The following is a 19,058-nucleotide window of genomic DNA, read 5'->3' as shown; positions in this document are numbered from 1 at the left end:
GGTTTGCTAGGAGATTATCTATAGGGTGTGTATGATTACCAGCAACATCCACTGTATTTTTAATAGTGTATTTAAACCTCATAATTTCAATTTGACCTAAAACGCAATTCCAATGCAATCATAGAAAGAGACAACATAAACATAAACTTACAGCTCAGCAGGATTCTAAATAGTTTGAAACAATACAAAAACAGGCAATTACTACCCACTGCCTCATTGTGTTTTGAAAATTTTTGAAAAGTCTCATTTTTTTGTATCTTCATAAAAATTTGAGTAATGAGACATAAAGGTTATAACTCAAAATTGAATAGTTTAGTGCAAAAAATGATGTGCCTTACATACCTGCTCTATTGAAAATATTGATTTGAATAGGAGCACAAAAGGACTCAAAGCATAGGAGTGGATATCACATCAGGCAGCATTTGCAGGCCTGCACATCAGGGGCCAGAACTAAAGCACCCCCTCACATAATTAAATGTTTGAACAAAGAGAGAAATCTACAGACAGAATATTAATCTGACACAGTGAGAAAAGGGGTATCATTTCTATTTTTAATGTGGGGTAAATGTTTCATTCCTCCAGGGAATGTTGAAAAGAAAGTCTTGTCTTGTGTGGCAGACAGTGAGGAGGGATATTGATCCGGAGAATGGATTGTAGTTGCAAGCACCGTAATAAGGACTGAAAAAATAGCAGGATTGCAGAGAAAGACTAAGCTGTTCAATTTAGAAGCAGGTCTCCATGTAGCCACCCCTGAAGCTTTGCATTGTTCTGAAGCCAAAAACACTTTTGTGATACAGCACACTCAGGTTAATCAATTACTCTGATCAATTAAAAGCCCCGGGGTTCAAAAGGAAGCCAAACTGGACAGAAAACAAAGGCCACCATTAAGTATTTCAAGAAATTCCTTTTTAAGAGACACTGTTCCTTTTCTTTTCTTCTTCTTTGTTTGCACAAACATGTAATTCACATTAATGTTTTAACATATAGTGTATGCTTTGATTGATTATCCCACAAAAAAGGAACAACTTAACCAGCCACATTACAATTTAAGACTGCATCTTTTCCCCCCATTGCGTTAAACTTTTTGTACTTTATAGCTGAAGGATAAGATCAATAATATACTTCTTGACAAAAGGAGATAAGAACAAAAAATGCTCATCCTTGTTCATGAAGCAATATAACAATGCTCTCCTGTTGATTTGTAAGAAGATCTACAATGTCATAAATTCACTTGCTGTTTTCTTGAACTGTGGCCATGAAAATGCTTATACCCCTGTAGGAACACGTCTAACTATTCACAGCATCATGAACAATATATCAATGTCTACTCGCTAACCTAGCCAAACACATTTTCAGACCCATTTAACGCTGATAATGCTTGCTGTTTCCCCAAGCCCTGGTGACACCCTAAGATGAAATCATGAATCAGAGTGGATTCGGCCTCCTCTTCTCCATGACATCCATGCCAGCTAACCTCACCGGAATTGGTGGGGCAAGGGCACAGTGAGGCATGGAGGCGCATTTATCTCTGTCCCAAGCTCCCAGCTATTATTGATGAGGCTCCACAGCAGAAACCACTCCTTAATTAGCATAGAGTTTGATCAAGCATGCAACCTTCTTGCCTCCCTTGTACTTCCACGGGCTGGTCACACTGCATCACCGCTAAATCTACATACATACACACACATATATATATACACACATAAACACGCACATATACATATATATATATATATATACATATATATATATATATATATATATATATATATATATGTACACTGCTGAAATTATCTGTATATATTAGCAATGAAATATATTTGATATTTACAGTATATAATATCTCAAATATATTTCACAATATCAATATCAATTTATATCAGATATCCAGTGCAGGACAGAAGAAAAAGATGGCTGGAATTTCCCGCTCCAGTATACCATATATAAACAAATATAATGCGTTCTGAAAATTGTACAATTGTTTCAATCTCTCGTTCAATTGCAGTCACAGCCACTTGATATGGTTAGCACTTCAACGCTTGGCTGTCAATTGCTGCCTCCTATTGCCAAGTAACAATTAACACATATCTTTACAGAGGCAGAAGGGACCATCACAAAAGCTGTCATTTAAAATAAAGCCAGTTTGTTTCCTGTTTCTGTTCAAACTTAATGTCATTGGGAAAACAGCATGCTAGCCGTTCAGTAAAAGTTGACACTGCTTCCAAACAGTCGTAGGATGTAGCATGCCGATGATGCATTGCACACAGCATGTAAGTAAAGCTGAGTAGGAGTGTAGCAATCCCAGGAGTGCCAAAACAAGCACACCATATTCAAAACCATAGCATGTGTGTAGCATGTCCATATTGTGAGTGTGAATCACCATTTTTGTATCAAAATGCTTTCCTGGGCATCATGACTCTGCGCTGCCCTGTCCATGTAGTCTAGTGGTACACTGCTATATCCAAAAAAAAGACACAATAAAGGCTTGCTGGGCACAAGGGAACAGTGGCATGTTTCAGGCTCCACACCCCTCTGTGAGGCCTTCCCTCCTGCCCATCTGTCAACTCCGTGGGCGGAATAAAGCCCAGAGCTTTGCTTCCTTACAATACCAAAAAACAGTTCTTCCTATCCCTAACAGAAAATATCCGTTCCAAGTCTCTTAAATAACCTCCTCAGAACTTCAAGGAAAAACCGTCTTTCAAAACACAGTCTCACCTTGAAATTTACCCAGAAAATTATTTCTATACAGAAACCAAAGTCTAAAACATTTCTTTACTCCTCAACCTTCAACCTTCCGATAAAAATAGTTAACAACAACATAACTATAGAACAACATAATATGTAAAGTTGGGTATTACCAAGTAAGAATTACATCTGGTTCCTCTTCCTTCCTTGAAGAAAAACAAGGGTATGTTTGCAAGGGGAATTAGCCCACCAGGGCTTTCCCTAGAAATTTACTGTATGGTGTGGCACTGCAGCATATCTGTCTTTGAGAACATCACAATATAACAACATTAGGATTTAAGACTCATCTTTGCCATACTGACTGCAACCAGCAGACATGGGAAATGAGATCAATACTGCTGTAATTAATATTCAAATGAGTGTTTAGCAGCAAGAATTGTAATGAAAAGTTAAGTCTTAATTATTCTGAAATGCAACTGGCTGGCAAACAACATGACATTTTTTTCCAGTAAGGAGACCAAGCTTTCCAAGCATGAGTATAATTTCCACTTCTTCCAGGAAATAAAAATCTCAAATGATCTGTGGAAATTACACTGGCCAAATCAAATACCTGCTGTGGGTTACTAGCTCATCAGGTAAGCCAGTTTTATGTTACCACTAGTCAGCTCATGAATTGGTTTTCTTTATGTAATTTGAATTCTCGTGATAACCTTCCTTCTACTGCGCTAAACCTGTGCAGCATGTAAACATATAAGGAGATACAGTGACCTCCAAAAGTATGTTATCGGTAGAATGCAATTTGTAATTTTTTCCATTAACTTAAGGTGTTTGGATCTGAAATTAAAAGATGAATGTGAAATAAAAATAGAAACTAATAACTTTTATTTAATAACTTTATCTAATAATATCTAAAACTTTTATATGGTCTTCACATGCACATACATTTTACCATTTTAGAGAAATAGCTGTTTTTGTGTTGAGTGCCCATTTTCAGGTGTGGAAAAGTAAGTTAACGAATGACCGACAGGTGTAACTCGTTGCTCAGGTGTTTCCTTTCCATGGATTGTTCGCACATAAAAGAGCAGTGGGTGTCTAGCTTTGATTTCTTTTTATCTGTGAAGATTGCATTTGGAGCAAGAAAGCGTACACCAGCATAAAAACCAGAGAACTGACTATGTTAGAAAAACAGCTAATCTGTAAGAACAAGAGAGAACCAAAAAAGTCATTAAGAACCACAGCACAGGAAATGGCTATATCAAGAACAGCAGTTTGAAAAGTTCTGAAAAAAAGAAACCACTGGTGGACTTCAAAATAAACAGAGTGAGTCGCCCATGGAACACAACTGCAGCTGATGACAGAAAAATCCTAAGAGCTGTGAAGAAAAACCCTAAAACAACATTCAGTGACATCATCGCCAGTCTACAGTGTGCAGGTGTGAAAGCAGGGTGCGATATATGGGGGCTCTCGGGGGGTCCGAGACCCCTTGATTGACACTTGAGACCCCCTGAGAGCCTCGACAGCAAAATTTTGGGGGGTCTCTGGAAAAATCTCTAAAAAATTGTTTGTCACTTGCAATTGTCACTTGCAATTGTCACTAAAAATGTCTTTTAACCCTTAAAGCCCGACAGACGCAGCCTGCATCCAAATTCACACCCCCTCTTCTCAGTTGAATTGCTAACGAAGTATTTATCGTTAATGATGCTAGTTGCTTGTCTATGCGACGAACTGTTGGCGAGAAAAATAATTTTGAATTTGCATAAAATTTAATCATAGTTACAATCTGCATACCCATTACTCTTGTTTGAATTACTCATGAGCTCGTCATTGCATAGATATGGAACATATATCACAAGAAAGAGTGGAACTTTGCTTGCTGAGCTTTGCAATGATGCTAATCACATATTTGTACATAGCAAAGTAATCACATTATGAAGACAGATCAAACTTTTGCGAAGTAATATCTTTACTAATTTCTTCACCCATTTTCACACTCCTGCTTCTCGGTTGAATAAGTCACAAAATCCCTATCGCTTCACAATCACCACAACCACATATCAAAATAAACAGCAGAACTCACCCTTTCTGATGATACTAGTTGTTTCTCTGTGTGACAATGTTGTTGGGTAATCCGGTTTTGAAATCACAGCAAATTTCTGCATTGTCTCCAACATAGGGCTGACATTACATCCCACTTTGTATGAGAAATAAACACAAAATAATGTATTTGCTTTTCAATACAATGATTCAAAAGTTGTGGTCAAAAGACGTGTGCAGCAAACTTCGTTATGAATAATCGTCATACACGGATCCATAACTTTTGTATGTTTGTCTGACGTTACCCAAGTTGCCAGATCATCTATGAAACACAATCTACACACAAAATCCACACACTACATGCAATTAGTTATTTACTTATCTATTTACTATCCACACCCCTCCCCCCCGCGCCGAAAAAACCTCCTGTTCCTGTGTTGGATGCAGGAGAAGTGGGCAGGAGTAATGACCTGAGCGACTTTGACAAGGGCCAAATTGTTATGGCCAGACGACTGGGTCAGGGCATCTCTGAAACGGCAAGGCTTGTGGGCAATGGTGAGTACCTACTGACAGTGCTCTGAGGAGGGACAAACCACAAACCGGCGACAGGGTGTTGGCCGCCCAAGGCTCATCGATGCACCGTCTGGTCTGGACCGACAGAAGGTCTATTGTGGCACAAGTCACAGAAAATTTAATGATGGTTATGGGAGGAATGTGTCACAACACATAGCGCATTGCACCCTGCTGCGTATGGGGCTGCGTAGCCGCAGACCGGTCAGAGTACCCATGATGACCCCTGTCCACCGTTAAAAAGCGCCTACAATGGGCACTTGAGAATCAGAACTGGACCTTGGAGCAGTAGAAGAAGGTCACCTAGTCCGATGAGTCCCGTTTTCTTTTAGATCACGTGGATGGCCGTGTACGTGTACGTTACCTGGGGAACTGATGGCACCAGGACCAACAGCATATTAGGCAGGTGGTCATAATGTTTTAGCTCATCGGTGTATATGTTCCCTTTTTTAGTTTAGTAAAGGTTTTGGACTGGGCTACTGTACTACTGTAGACTTGCTTCTTCAAATTTAAAGCTAATGCAATCTGCCAGCACACTGAAACACAGACAATGGCTATTTTTCACTCAACAAATCCCACAGTGCACCACATTAAAACAATTGCTGACTGGAAGAATAGCGAATCTCCACTTATGTTGACTGAGCAACTCACAGGGGTCTGGCAAGCTGCTTCTACTTACCCGCACCAGCAAGGCCATCGGACACGAGCCAATGAAACCTACCCTACCGCAGCTGAACAAAGACAGTTGTGTTCCACCACTATGGACTCCCAATCATCATTAGTGAATGAGACAGCTCAAACTCAAACCCAAGTATGACCTTTCAGACAGCAGTAGGGTATAGTGGCTGTTGTACCCTTGGGCAAGGTACTTAATGCACAATTGTCCCAGTAACAATCCAGCTACATAAATGGATAAAATTGTAACCTATTGTATGCAAGGTGCTCTGGATAACTGTCTACTACATGACAATAATGTAATGTAATGTAATCTTGTGCAGAACATGTTCATTAACCAGCTTAGCCACTCAGGTGTTCACAACATACATAGTATTATACTGTTTCTATTCAGTTGCATGAATGAATTTTACCAAAAGTGGCTAGAAAGTAGATCTGGCAGACATGATCTTATTGAAGATTCATATTAATCTGTATCATAAAATAAAGGAATACATTCTTACTTTGGGATAATACCACTATCCCATTCACAGTATACACTTGGGTGATCGATCTTGAATCAGCACAGCCCTCTCCAATCTACAACTCATCTGTATCTTTCTAGCAAGATTAACAGTTAAACAATGGATGGACCAATGGAGAGTACACCACATTTCTCTGAAACAAACAACTTCAGATGTATCTAATACAACTTGACTAACTTCACTCAAATATGGAGCAGTCCTGCTTTCAATCCCTTAATCCAACCCCACCCTACCCATCATCATCCCTAGCAGTCGTGCATAGTTGTTACACACCAAAACCTGCAACCTTGTGAAACATACAGTATCTCCTTGATAGGACAACCTTCACCATCCATCAACGCATAATTAGTTCATTTTTTACTTTCTCATATTCTCACCAGTCCCCAGTCTCTAAATTCAGAAAAACAAACATGAAACCTTAACATCCTTCCCTACATAATATTAACTTGGGCATTTATTCTACAATATTGAATTTTGCATCCAAGTCCAACAAAATAAAATGGTGCAGCCACCTGATGACAGGAGCACATTGGGTTTTTCTCCTAATGCCAAAGCTAAACACACTGTAACTTAACTTACTCAAAGTCATCATCTGCAATTAGCCCCATTTAACCTGTAAGCATCTCTGTTGCAGCTGGTCATAGTATCACACAAGTCAGAATTTACTGATTCCCCTATCGTTTCAGTTTGCTTCATACAGAGGATAGTTGTCTGAAACTGAGCCAGGGACATTGTTAACATTTATTCATTTTGTCCTTTCAAAGTATAACAGCAAATATAACTAAAGAATAAGAAATTAAGCCACAATTTGTTCAATTTGCAAGCATACAGGCTACACTATTTTGTCTTTGTTAACTTCAATAGAAAGGAAATCTGTAGTATTATATAATCTATAATATTTTTCTCATCAATATTTTTATTTATTTCTCCATCAGTACTGTTTTGATCAGTACATCAGAACCTAGCCAAGGTGGTTAGTGATATGACAGAATACAGTAATAATGATAAAATAAAATATTATAATAAATATAAACTGAACTATTACAATATCCAAGGATTTCCCACATGTAAAAAATGTGCAGCAAGTCAATGAATAGGCCTTATTGTTGAGTTTAAGAGCTGAAGTTGTCCAGATGCTTTAACACTACAACTCCATTGGTTTCCATTAATGGGCACATTAAGATGCTATAATATAGACAGTAATGTTGAAAGCTTTTCTTCTTCATTTGTAATGAAAGTTTTTTTAAGTAGTTTGACTGATTTTTTTTTTTGCAAATTGTGTGCAGACATGCAGAACTGCAACTTTGACATATCAAGTAACAAAGCACTGTTTTATTAGGGGTTTAAAATCAACTCTTAATGAAATCCTGGGTTTTAAAAAAAGCACTGTGAAAATACTCCAATTTGAGTGTGAAGGTAAATTTTATAGACTCAGTGACCTTCACTGTATAGTCAGTATCAATGGATGAAAGATTTAGTCTGGGAGAGATAAAACAATAAGGCCTGCTAGACTTTGGCCAAACAACAGACAACAATGGTGAGTGCAATTCAAAAATCCCTGATACACCATTTTTATTCTTTTGTCGGAATGAAAGAAGAACACCTCGACTATTCTGCAGAATGGTCAATCAGCTGATGGACATCACAACAGCAGCAGTGGCTGTGTGGATTCCGGTTCTTTCTTGGGAGCACAGGACTGGCATCTATCTGCCTGCTTTTGTGTCTCAGCAACAGTTCCAGCCAATAAAAATTTCAAAAAGTCAAACATGCACTGCTTCTCCTTCCATTGTTTCAGGCACATGTGTGTCCACTCCCTACTGCATTGTAACAGCAATAGGAGCAATGTCTAAGGACATACTTTGGCATTCAAAATTCAGAGAAATAGGAGAAAACAGAATTGGGCATTCCAAACTAATATTATACACACACACATATAGATACCTTTAATTACAAGTGCGTTATGTATACATACATACATACATTCATTGTCTCAGATTCCAAATTTAAAGCCTTGAGATTTAAAAAGTATTCCTACCCTTCGTAATTATAAAGCTAACCTTGCTCAGGTGCAAGACACTGTCTTATAAACTCATCCAATTTGTTGATGATCTCCACCTGTGTAGGAAATTAGTGGGTCACCTGTTTTGAATTTCTTCATGAGAATAAATTCCTTCCCTCTCTATAAGGTCAAACAGTATGGTTGGATTTTCCATTTAACAAACCAAAATGAAGGGAAAAGTCCATTCAAAACATGTGAGGGATATAACTGTGGAGCAGCACAAATCTGGGGAAGGATGCAAGAGCATTTCAAAGGCACTGAACATACCTCAGAGCTCAGTGCAGTCCATCATACAGAAGTGGAAGAAATATGGAACTACAGCCACACTGCCCAGGGCAGGCCACACCCCTAAACTTCGCCAAACAAGAATGACACTTGTCAGAGAGGCTACTGTGATGCCAACTTTGCAAAACATAACTTGGAAGATACTACAAAGATATGGCAGAGGTTGTTGTGATCTGATGAGACTAAAGTGGAACTTTCTGGCTCAAACACTAAGTGGTATGTGTGGCATAAATCTGAAACTTGCTTTTGTCATAATGTATTATTATTTTTGTAAATCAAAATAAACATACCTAGACTGCTGTCAACCTGCATGTAAACAGAAACGTATGCAACAGTGGAGCTCGTTTAGAATATGAGAGAATAAGCAGGAACGAGTATAACTGGTCTGCAGCAGTTTTAAAATAAATATTTAATATGTATCCAACAAACTGCTGTCTTTCAACTAATTAAGATCTTATATCAACTAGGGCATGAATCACATGGTTCTTTTGTGGTTTCACTTTAGTGTTCTGTAACCCTATGATTTATGTGGCTTAACTACTGCTGTTTGGAACAATGCTTCCACAGAAGACTCTCTTTTCCAGGTACTGAAGGCTTGTCTGTGTGAGCGCTCTTAATTCTGAAGCAGCAGTGTTTGTCTGCCTTAGGTCTTCTGTAGTGTAAAAATATTATCCATGTTCTCAAGTAATTCACAGAGAAAAGGCCCACTTAAATCAATCATCTGGTGTCCCATGTCACATTATTGTACTTACAATATTGATGTGATAATTTTGTTTGCAGCGTGGTACTGTAAAAGATATTTAACCCAACTCACAGATCAAATTTTTAGCAGATATGTTACAATTGTGATTTCATCCCAGTTCAGCTTACTCAGACAGAATTCATTAAAATCAGTTTTGTTTGTTATGTCTTGGTTTGGCTAAAATTCGTTACTTGATGGGCTGTTAGAGGAAACTTTTTTTTTTTTTTTGGGGGGGGGGGGGGGGGGGGGGGGGAGGGGTGTCCACAGAAGGGCTTTAAGAACCTGCTGAATGTAATTTGTTAGAGCAGCAAAATGACAATGGACTGATTTAATTCCCTGCTTCTTAAACCACTGGTTTATATAGGCTTGTTCTAAATGAGCTGACCAGCTATATGGCCAGATCTCACTTCCTCAGGCCAAGTCAGCAGTTTCCCCTGTCACCTAGTGCCAGCAAACCTTTGATGACAAAGGAAGAGGTCAAGCTGGGACAGCGTTTGAAGAATACTGTTCTAACCTTGAATTCCTATCCCCATCCAACCAAAGCTTCACAGAGGAGAGCATTACTGTTGCAAATCGCACTTATAAGTTCACTGTCCATACTGTTTAACAGCCTACTGCATTGCAAGTCAAATTATGACACAAAAGATGTTGCCTCACTGCCTGTATGATATGATAGGAATTCCACCTACATATATTTATACAAATTAATTTGGCTCACACAATACAGCCACTTATGAACAGAATGCATGCACCAACAGTTATGATACTAACTGGGTTGTGTATCTGAAGCTCTGGCAAATGTGTAAGTAACACACTTGAATCAATAAAACAAGGGTATTAGCTCTATACAAAATGCAAACATTAGCTATGTGCTCTAGTCTAGTACATTCAATACAGGGCTATTTTTCAAGGTTGTAGCTGACTAGATAAATAGTGACAGCTCTATTTAGCAAGCTAGCTATGTAACTGCAGGCTTAAGGAATTGTGATGATGCTTATATTTATCAAGGGCGCACAGTGTACAATGATAAAAAAAAATGAAACAAGATGTTATTAGTCTGATTTAAATGATGGCTGAATATGAGCTGGATTAAGGATTGTACAGTATGTAGGAACTCTTACTTGCAAAGCTCTTACTTGCTTACTTGAAATCATAAATACAAATATCTCAATGGAAAAATTAGAATACCTGAAACATGATTCAGAATTTAAATACTTGAAAACAACTGACAACTGAACAGGAATACAAAGAATTCAAATGAATTACTGGTTCAGTGTTTCCTCTCATATTTAGATAAAATGCAATAGCAGAAAATGGAAAACATATTCCTGTTATCTACATAAATTCAACATTACATGTGCAGTCATTATTAGATCACTGATGATAGTTCATGAGATTTTTTTTTGCTAATTTCTTTATAAAGACCATTGTTTCCACTGACAGATTAATAAGCAAACTAATTTCAGTCCATTCAGAAAATTGCACATTTCCTCAGAAGAGCTATTCAATTGTAAAATTTGTATCATGAAACTGTGATGCAAAACCATAAAATCTGTGTATTCATTTCTCCCTATTAACCTCCATATTAAAAGAGCTTATAAAGAGTGTTTTCCAAGCCAGACGTCTGTTTCCACTTTTGGTTATACAGCCACACCCTATAAAACATTGGTGTAAATGCTTTATATTGCCATCAGCAGCCTCTCTACTAAGAAATTTGGCCTCAATCAGAAGTCAGTTTACCTTTAGGACCCAGTAGGCCTATACCCCACAAATTTCTTCACCTGACAGACGTTTTGTGGCAACCTGCTATGTCGCAATAACCTGGCTGTTTAGAAAATGCTGTGTGCCAAGGAAGGAGTACAAAATGAGCCAGCCCTCCTCTCTAATATGTTTACGCTCCCACTCGCGCCTGAAATTACACATCATTTATCAACACGGCAAGCATGAGCAAGCATCAATGCAGCAGCTGAGAGGGGCCTGTGCCGAGTGGCTCTTCAGCACAAACAGTGGCAACAGGAGGACCAGAGAACTGCAACAGTGCTAACTGATGGCGGAAATGTTTCTCTTTTGTTTACCATGGAGGGCTCTGCCGCCAAGAGGACCAGGAACACATTACGAAGGGCAGAAGCAGAAACAGATGCACTGGCTGCAACCACCCCAGATCTGTAAAGGCATACACTCTCTCTCCTCTCACACACACACACATACAAACAATGGTAAACGCAACCTCCCACTCACATAACCATGCAGGGCAGAGACCTTAAACATTACAGTGTGTCTCCAACAGCGCTTTCTTTAATCTTTACGTACTAAAAAAATCCCATTACATACGACTCAAAATATTCACATGTGGAAAATATCTATTAATTCCCCTTTAACAGCTTGCCCAGTTCCTTCAGTCAATACCAGTTACAGCATATTTTATGTCCAGACAGCATGGGGTTTATTGTCCAAACAGAATGCTTGCCTTAGGTCTCAAGTCAACCTATCTCAGGCTCCAGCAACTCTACAGTTGGAATAGCACCACCATAATAATACATCAAGGCCCCTGTATAGCAAAGAACATGTAGGCTGTTCTCTGGGGAAGTGCTACATGTCCATTCTTCAAAACCTCTTTTTAATGCCTGCTGTGTGACAAGTGGTCTGAGGGCACAGACACTTCTTGACGTCACACTGGAGGGTAGGGAGAACAGGAGAGAAACTGTCATCGGACAGAGGATGAACACAAATCTCAGTATTATGTATCCCAAATAAGGTGACCACTGCCAAATCCTCACACATCAATGAATATAGCTAGCGCCATAGTGTGTAAATTACGCTGTAACACTGATCTACAAATTAGCTCCATCTTAACCTTCAATTACAAGACAAGCTATGTATTGATGATTAACGTTTTATTTTATAACGGAAGTGCTGGAAACGTTAGAGCGTGGGTATTCACCTTATTGAGCACCTATGCAACATGCCAGTGAACGCCCCTGCACTCCAAGGGGGAGTCGCTTGCGGACTCCCATCTTAAAATAGCTGTAATAGCTGCCACACCAGAGTGGAAGCGCTCTTAAAATTTGGCGCAGAAACATATAATTCAGTCCTCACCCAATCGGAAAAAAAGACTCCCAAAAGAACTTATTAAATGAAGAGTATTTGAGCAGCTCGATTGCTAAATGTTACAAGCCGGCTGCACAGTCAACTCGTAAGGTTGAAGTTGAAACTGTGAGTCAGTTCCATCTTTACAAAAAAAAGTCCTAGAAACGCTCTAATTACCAAGACAAAAAAATACGATAAAACAGGTCACCGTGTTACTTTTATTTATTTCAAGATATATGCAATTATATTTCCTACTGTTAAAATGCTGGGTGCGTGTCGATCTACAAAATCTAACTGCCGCTGGTCGGTTTGCTCTGAAATCATTACAACTTCAAACAGAAGCTGTCATCCACTAGGACAAGTCATCCTTTCAGTTCTTGCTTCAAATAGTTGTTACACAGAATCGTAAACAACCGATCTTCTTACGAAAAGATGGAACTGCAAACAATATTGATTGCGAACACTATGCTTATGAAAAAACGCTGATTGAATAAAGTCTTCTCACACATCACAGGGTTAGCTATCTCAAAATATTGAACTCTTCTCTCAATGTAAAACAAAGTATTATTTTTAATCATTGTTAAAAATATATACATTTTTTTTTCAGTGCGCATTATGTTTGTGGTCAGTGTTAGCTGTACATAAGAGTCGTCACTCTAGCCATGAAGTCCTCACTGCCTAAGTAGCTCACAGGAACAGTGCAGGACCAAGACAGCTTGACTCTTTAGCTAAACGAGCATTGCAAAACGGCTAAAGCTTGTCGTTTCAAAAAAAAAAAAATGAAATAATGTTCTATTTCCTACTTATGAATAGTTTTGAGTGCAATTAAAGACATAGCTACCCAGCTGTATGTATAACGTTATAGCGACAAGGAGCATTTAAGTTTAAATGAGACACTGGACAATTACCTAACGTTTGCAAGAAATTTAAATTAAACGGATAGTTTGACTCAGTACACTACATTAAAGTTAGCTAACAAACAAGTATGAGCTTGTTAACTACCTGAAATACCACTGAAATAATCTTTTTTCCACTGTCATTGTTAACTATACGATTCTAGCGACGTAATGTAGCAACTGCAATTATTCAAAAAGAAGCTTGGACTAATAATACTGAACTTATATATCTTCTCGTCTAATGTTAGACCACCGAGCTAGCAAAATTCACTGAAATGGCACTGACATTGTATTACACAGGGACGACGTATATGTACATAACTGTACGAATTCAGTATCTGATTTCTATTCCCACTTAGACAACAGTTCAGATTGGTTCTATAAAACAGGCTAGCTTCCTTTCCCACCGGCTTGCTAACAGCTAGCTGGCGAGCATCGACACGAGATAAGTCAATTAAGCTAGTCGTTGCTGAACAAATCATCTCTATGTTCGTTGCTGGTGGACAACAGCCACATTTAAAGATGAAAAGCTACATCTTTATTTTGTTAACAGTGATGCATTCATTTGTTGTTTTAAAACAAGCTGTTACAACAATGACACGGGTTCAACAGGCGAGCGCTGTTCGACTTGCTACCCTGGTCCTGGTGGTGGTAGGTAGTAAGCACGCTTTTTCGTTATTAGTCACTGCACAGATTGTGCAATGCAGTGGTTGTGTCCAACTAACTAGTCAACCTTAAAAACTATCCGCATGCAAACTACCTATCAAGGAAGCAACCAGTGCTGACAGACAATATTTCGCTTGTTATAATATCTAGCATAAAATTTAAAGTGTTGATTTACATGGAAAATGCTTAAAATTCAAAGTTCCTTTATATAGCCCTGAAAACCTCGATTTCATATTCTCACTAAGCTGATATTGATTCACTCCCGCTCTGGCCATCAACTTCTTTTTGAATGAATTTCCATGCAAAAGTCATTAAAAGGACAACTCACTGTCTCTCCGCTCCTCTGCGGTTTGCATTTCTGTCTTCGCTATTTAGCAGCCACTTCGTTCTCCTGGTTCACTTTGCATACGTATAATTTTCCCCTTTTAAATTCTGTAAACCACCTTCGAGTCCAAGCCGTCCGTGACGTGCACCACAAAGAAGTCGAAGTATAATCCCGGGGATGGTTATTTCTTTTTGTTTTAACAGCAATAAACCCTTGCAATTGTATTTATTTTTCCGCTAGTAGCAGCGTGTCTCTGACTCTCTCCCACTCATTCGCACGCCTGGTGTCCCTAGCACGGCGATGAGCCGAATCTCTCTCGTCTCTCGCTCTCTCAGCCACGCTCCCGGTCGAGTTCTCTCTCTCTCTTACAGGTTGTTCGTGCACATTTTCGGATTTGCGCGGAAGCTCTCGTTCTTTTACGGACGTGTAGGCGATTTACGTTAATTTTTCCACGGCATTATTTTTAAAAAGGACTCCAATACTGTATCCCTTTTTCATGTAAACAATGGTGGATTCATAAGCACTCAACATTTTGTGAGAAATAATACGATGAAACGTATTGGTTTTTGTTTCATCCAAGCTCTTAGTCATAGAATCAGAATTATTTTTCTGCTGAATTTATGCAAGTTTGAGGTACTCAGCATTGATCCATGCAGATTGATTCACATGCATCACCTTATCATCCTGAATGTATGAAACTTGGAAGGAACAACACAAGCCAGAAACATCGCTGGCACTCCAGCATCAGGGTATCCTAGTCGTATGTACCATACATATACACAGTGCCAGTAAAAAGTGTGGACACACTTTTCTTTTTTATTTTTACTATTTTCCACATTTTAGAATAACAGTAAAGACATATAAACTATGAAATAACACAAATGGAATTATGCAACGACCAAAAAAGTGTTATAAAGAAATCTAAGCTTATATTTCTCTTATATTTTATATTTTTCAAAACAGCCAAACAAATTTAATTAAATTTCACTATGTATTTAAAAAAAAAAAAAAACAAGCATTTCAGCATAACAACAAGAACAAATTGTCTTTAAATGCATGATTTCTATTATCTTAATCAGGTGTGTCCAACATTTTGACTTTTGAAATGTGAAAAGTACTGTTTTATCAGGATATTGTTTATCAACATTCCTTTATTTTGTGCTGAAAACAATTCAGACATGCACACTGCACAAATATACAGTATTTGGCCACACCTGTTTTTCAGGGTTAGGGCTAGGCTATCTCCAGTGAAGGGCAATCTTAATGCTTCAGCATACCAAGACATTTTGGACAATGCTATGCTTCCAACTTTATTGCAACAGTTTGGGGAAGGCCCTTTTCTATTCCAACATGACTGTGCCCCAGTGCACAAAGCAAGGACTATAAAGACATGGTTTGATGAGTTCGGTGTGGAAGAACTTGACTGGCCCGCACAGAGCCCTGACCTCAACCCCATCAAACACCTTTGGAATGAACTGGAACGGAGATTGCGAGCCAGGCCTTCTCGTGCAACATCAGTCCTGACCTCATAAATGCTCTACAGAATGAATGGGCACAAATTCCCACAAACACTCCAAAATCTTGTGGAAAGCCTTCCAAGAAGAGTGGAAGCTGTTATAGCTGCAAAAGGGGGACCAACTCCATATTAAAGTATATGTATTTGAATACAATGTCATTACAGTCCCTGTTGGTGTAATGGTCAAGTGTCCGAATACTTTTGTCCATATAGTGTATGTGTGTATAGATTAGCATTCAGAAAAGTGAGAAGGACACTGTACTGTAGGAGGTGCCTTCCTTCAGGCCTTAAATAAGGCCCTGACTTTCTGTTGCCAGTAACGATTTCATGACATTTCCTGAAAGAGACTGGATTTTAACCCCTGGTGTCTTGATCACATTCCCAATCTGGCCCTCAGTATCACCACATGACCATCCTTAGAGATAATTGGTATGTTATCCCTTGCATTCACCTCCCATGAGGACAGTATTCTCAAGTATTATACAAGACTCATTATAACGTATGTACAATGGATGTGTCATGAGACAGACCACTGACCAGAAAGGAAAGATTTTTGTAAAAAATGAATATTTTGTAGAACATTTATTTGGAATATTGAATTGCACATATTTGACTCCCCTCCAAAAAAAAAGAAATTGTCATAATTTCTATGAAAATGAGACATTATGCCAGGACTGCATAACAACAGTACCGAAAAGACATAAAAGAATGAGCCATTCGGTTCTGATATGTGCCTTTCATCAAGTATCACATGCATATAATGTTCGCTGTGTTTCTGAATATTTTTTTCAATAAGGAAAATTGGCCTAATCCCCAGGGTGACAGGGCGAAACGTTTGCAAACAAATGTTTGTATATCCACTTTAGGACTTAGATGGGTGCATTACTACTGGTTGACCTTGCCTGTTATATAGGATAAAATATGAACTTCTTAGGCAAAGACATGAGACTGACAGAAAACAAGTATACGTAAACACTTATCTAGTAACAGGATTCGCATGTTTAAACACCAGACTAGTTTATTGAATCAGCTGTTACTTTCTAATGATATTTGGAATAAGTTTATTAGTCAAATAGAATAATGATATTTACACCAATCTGTTTTTTTCAGTCCTAAAATATCTATGAATAAACAATGTTTATCATGTTTGTCGACAGTTGGATCATTGTTAGCAGCTCTCGTTTTGATAGCGATGCGCTGGCAGCAGCTGATGCAGGGAATTGCATCACTGCTTTGGAATTCCTGGATTGTACTAGGTCAGGGGTCTGTAGCACTATTTGATGTGCTTCTAAAATAACTTGGTCCTGAGTGCTTCTGCAGTTAAGCAGTTCCTGTAGCTTCCAAGCTCTGACACAGTTACCCTTAGGGTGATGAGTTCTCACTGAACATTTCACAATCTTTAATTAAATGATCACACCATGGAAAGAAACCTATATTGGTGGAATTCCAGCTTTGCTAGAGCTTGGATGTTTTGCATCTTAATCACATGTTCATATGAAAACCCACCATTATACAGAATGTGATAAGCAGGAGAAAAGCCTTTTGAGTTCAAATGGGACAACAGTATCTCTGACGGTTCCGACTGGCTGAAAGTGCAACAGATAGCCTTTTAATGTTGACCTCATTTAATGTAAGTGACTAATGTAAGGAATTTGATCCTTTCTGATAACACGTGAATAATTGTGAGCACTGTGTGCAGTTCTTAGGGAATATCAATCTTCTATGCATTTAATTTCTATAAGCAACAGAATTCACTGGCCTGTTACTCAGGATACAGACATCCCACCCCACCCCCATACACAGACAGACAAACACTCTGTCTCTCATTGGTGAATTTGTGGGTGTCAAAAACCATGGATCATTAGGGTAAAGCAATGCAATCCATAGCATCTACTTCAGAAAAACAAGTTACAGCACTTGTATTGCATGAATATAATCGGTCATAGTTCTGATTCTCATCATATTTCAAATGTGTAAATTCCATCTCAGAAATGTTCCTCAGTAATATATCTACATACTTGCCCATTGGGCAATCTGGAATACTTGTTGTGTTCAAATGTATGGCGACTTTCCAAATTGAGACAGAACACAGTTATAGCCCTGCGTTCTTTTTTGACTTATTAACGAACGGTCCCATTTTTTTTTAAATCTCTTGTAGAATATTTTTATCTTAGTTAATGTTTATGACTTAATGATTATCTCTATGGAGATAATCATTAACTTCAGAAGCAGATACTATATTTAGGCCAAGATTTCAGTTAACCACCATATATTTTCTTTTTAAGAAAATGACCATTTAACTTCTAATTTTGTTTTAACATAATAACAGTTAAGGTTTGTGTATTGCAGTTAGACTGAATCTATACCTTTGTCTGCAAAATATGGTGTTCTTAAAGAAATAAAATTTGGAATAATGTCCAAACACTTTGTGTGGAATGCAGAACTAATAGGATATCTGTTAGTATCAGAATAATAGCAACTCAACATGGCATTGTATTTCAATTCTTTAAAACAAAGTCATGTGTGTAGTTGGTAGTTGACAACTATAACCCAAAAGACTGTTACTGTACTGGACAGGACTGGTTTGAAAACGCATACATACAAGACCCCAGCCCCCCCAACCCATCCCCTGTAAAAAATATCCCAGTATGCTGTTGTTTTATGTCAACACCTATCCCTTCCTAAAGGGGATAAAAACTTGCTTCTGAGTGAGGCAAATTCTTCAGATCCTTTGAATCTGAAACATGAAATAACTTTCCGGTATTTGGAGACCTTACTTGAAAGATGGGTGCTTGTTGCATCCAGTTTGTTAATCTAATTTGAAAGAACATTATAAATACATGTAATCTTTCATTTTTGGAGTGAATGTTTCAATTTGTATGCATATACAAAATACTAGTGTATAAAAGCCTTTTCACTTCATGCATGTTGCCTTGACAATGTCTTTGTTAAAAGACAGGCTAATTCCCTTGCCCCTTTCAGTACCAAAATTGT

The 19,058-nt window shown here is 38.3% G+C and overlaps 1 protein-coding gene across 1 annotated transcript in view; it reads right to left on the bottom strand.

Moving 5' to 3' along the window:
- LOC118769223 (receptor-type tyrosine-protein phosphatase F-like) overlaps window positions 1-14,875 on the bottom strand; it is a 201,683-nt gene extending 186,808 nt beyond the window's left edge. Inside the window, exon 1 of the mRNA XM_036516264.1 lies at window positions 14,552-14,875. The gene's annotated coding sequence lies outside the window, so the exon portion shown is untranslated. The remainder of the gene's footprint in view (window positions 1-14,551) is intronic.
- Between the last annotated feature and the right edge of the window lie 4,183 nt (window positions 14,876-19,058).

Source organism: Megalops cyprinoides, chromosome 2 (genome assembly GCF_013368585.1).
Source record: "Megalops cyprinoides isolate fMegCyp1 chromosome 2, fMegCyp1.pri, whole genome shotgun sequence".
NCBI lineage: Eukaryota > Metazoa > Chordata > Actinopteri > Elopiformes > Megalopidae > Megalops > Megalops cyprinoides.
The sequence above is the reverse complement of the archived record's forward strand: the minus strand, read 5'-3'. Positions and strand labels throughout refer to the sequence as shown.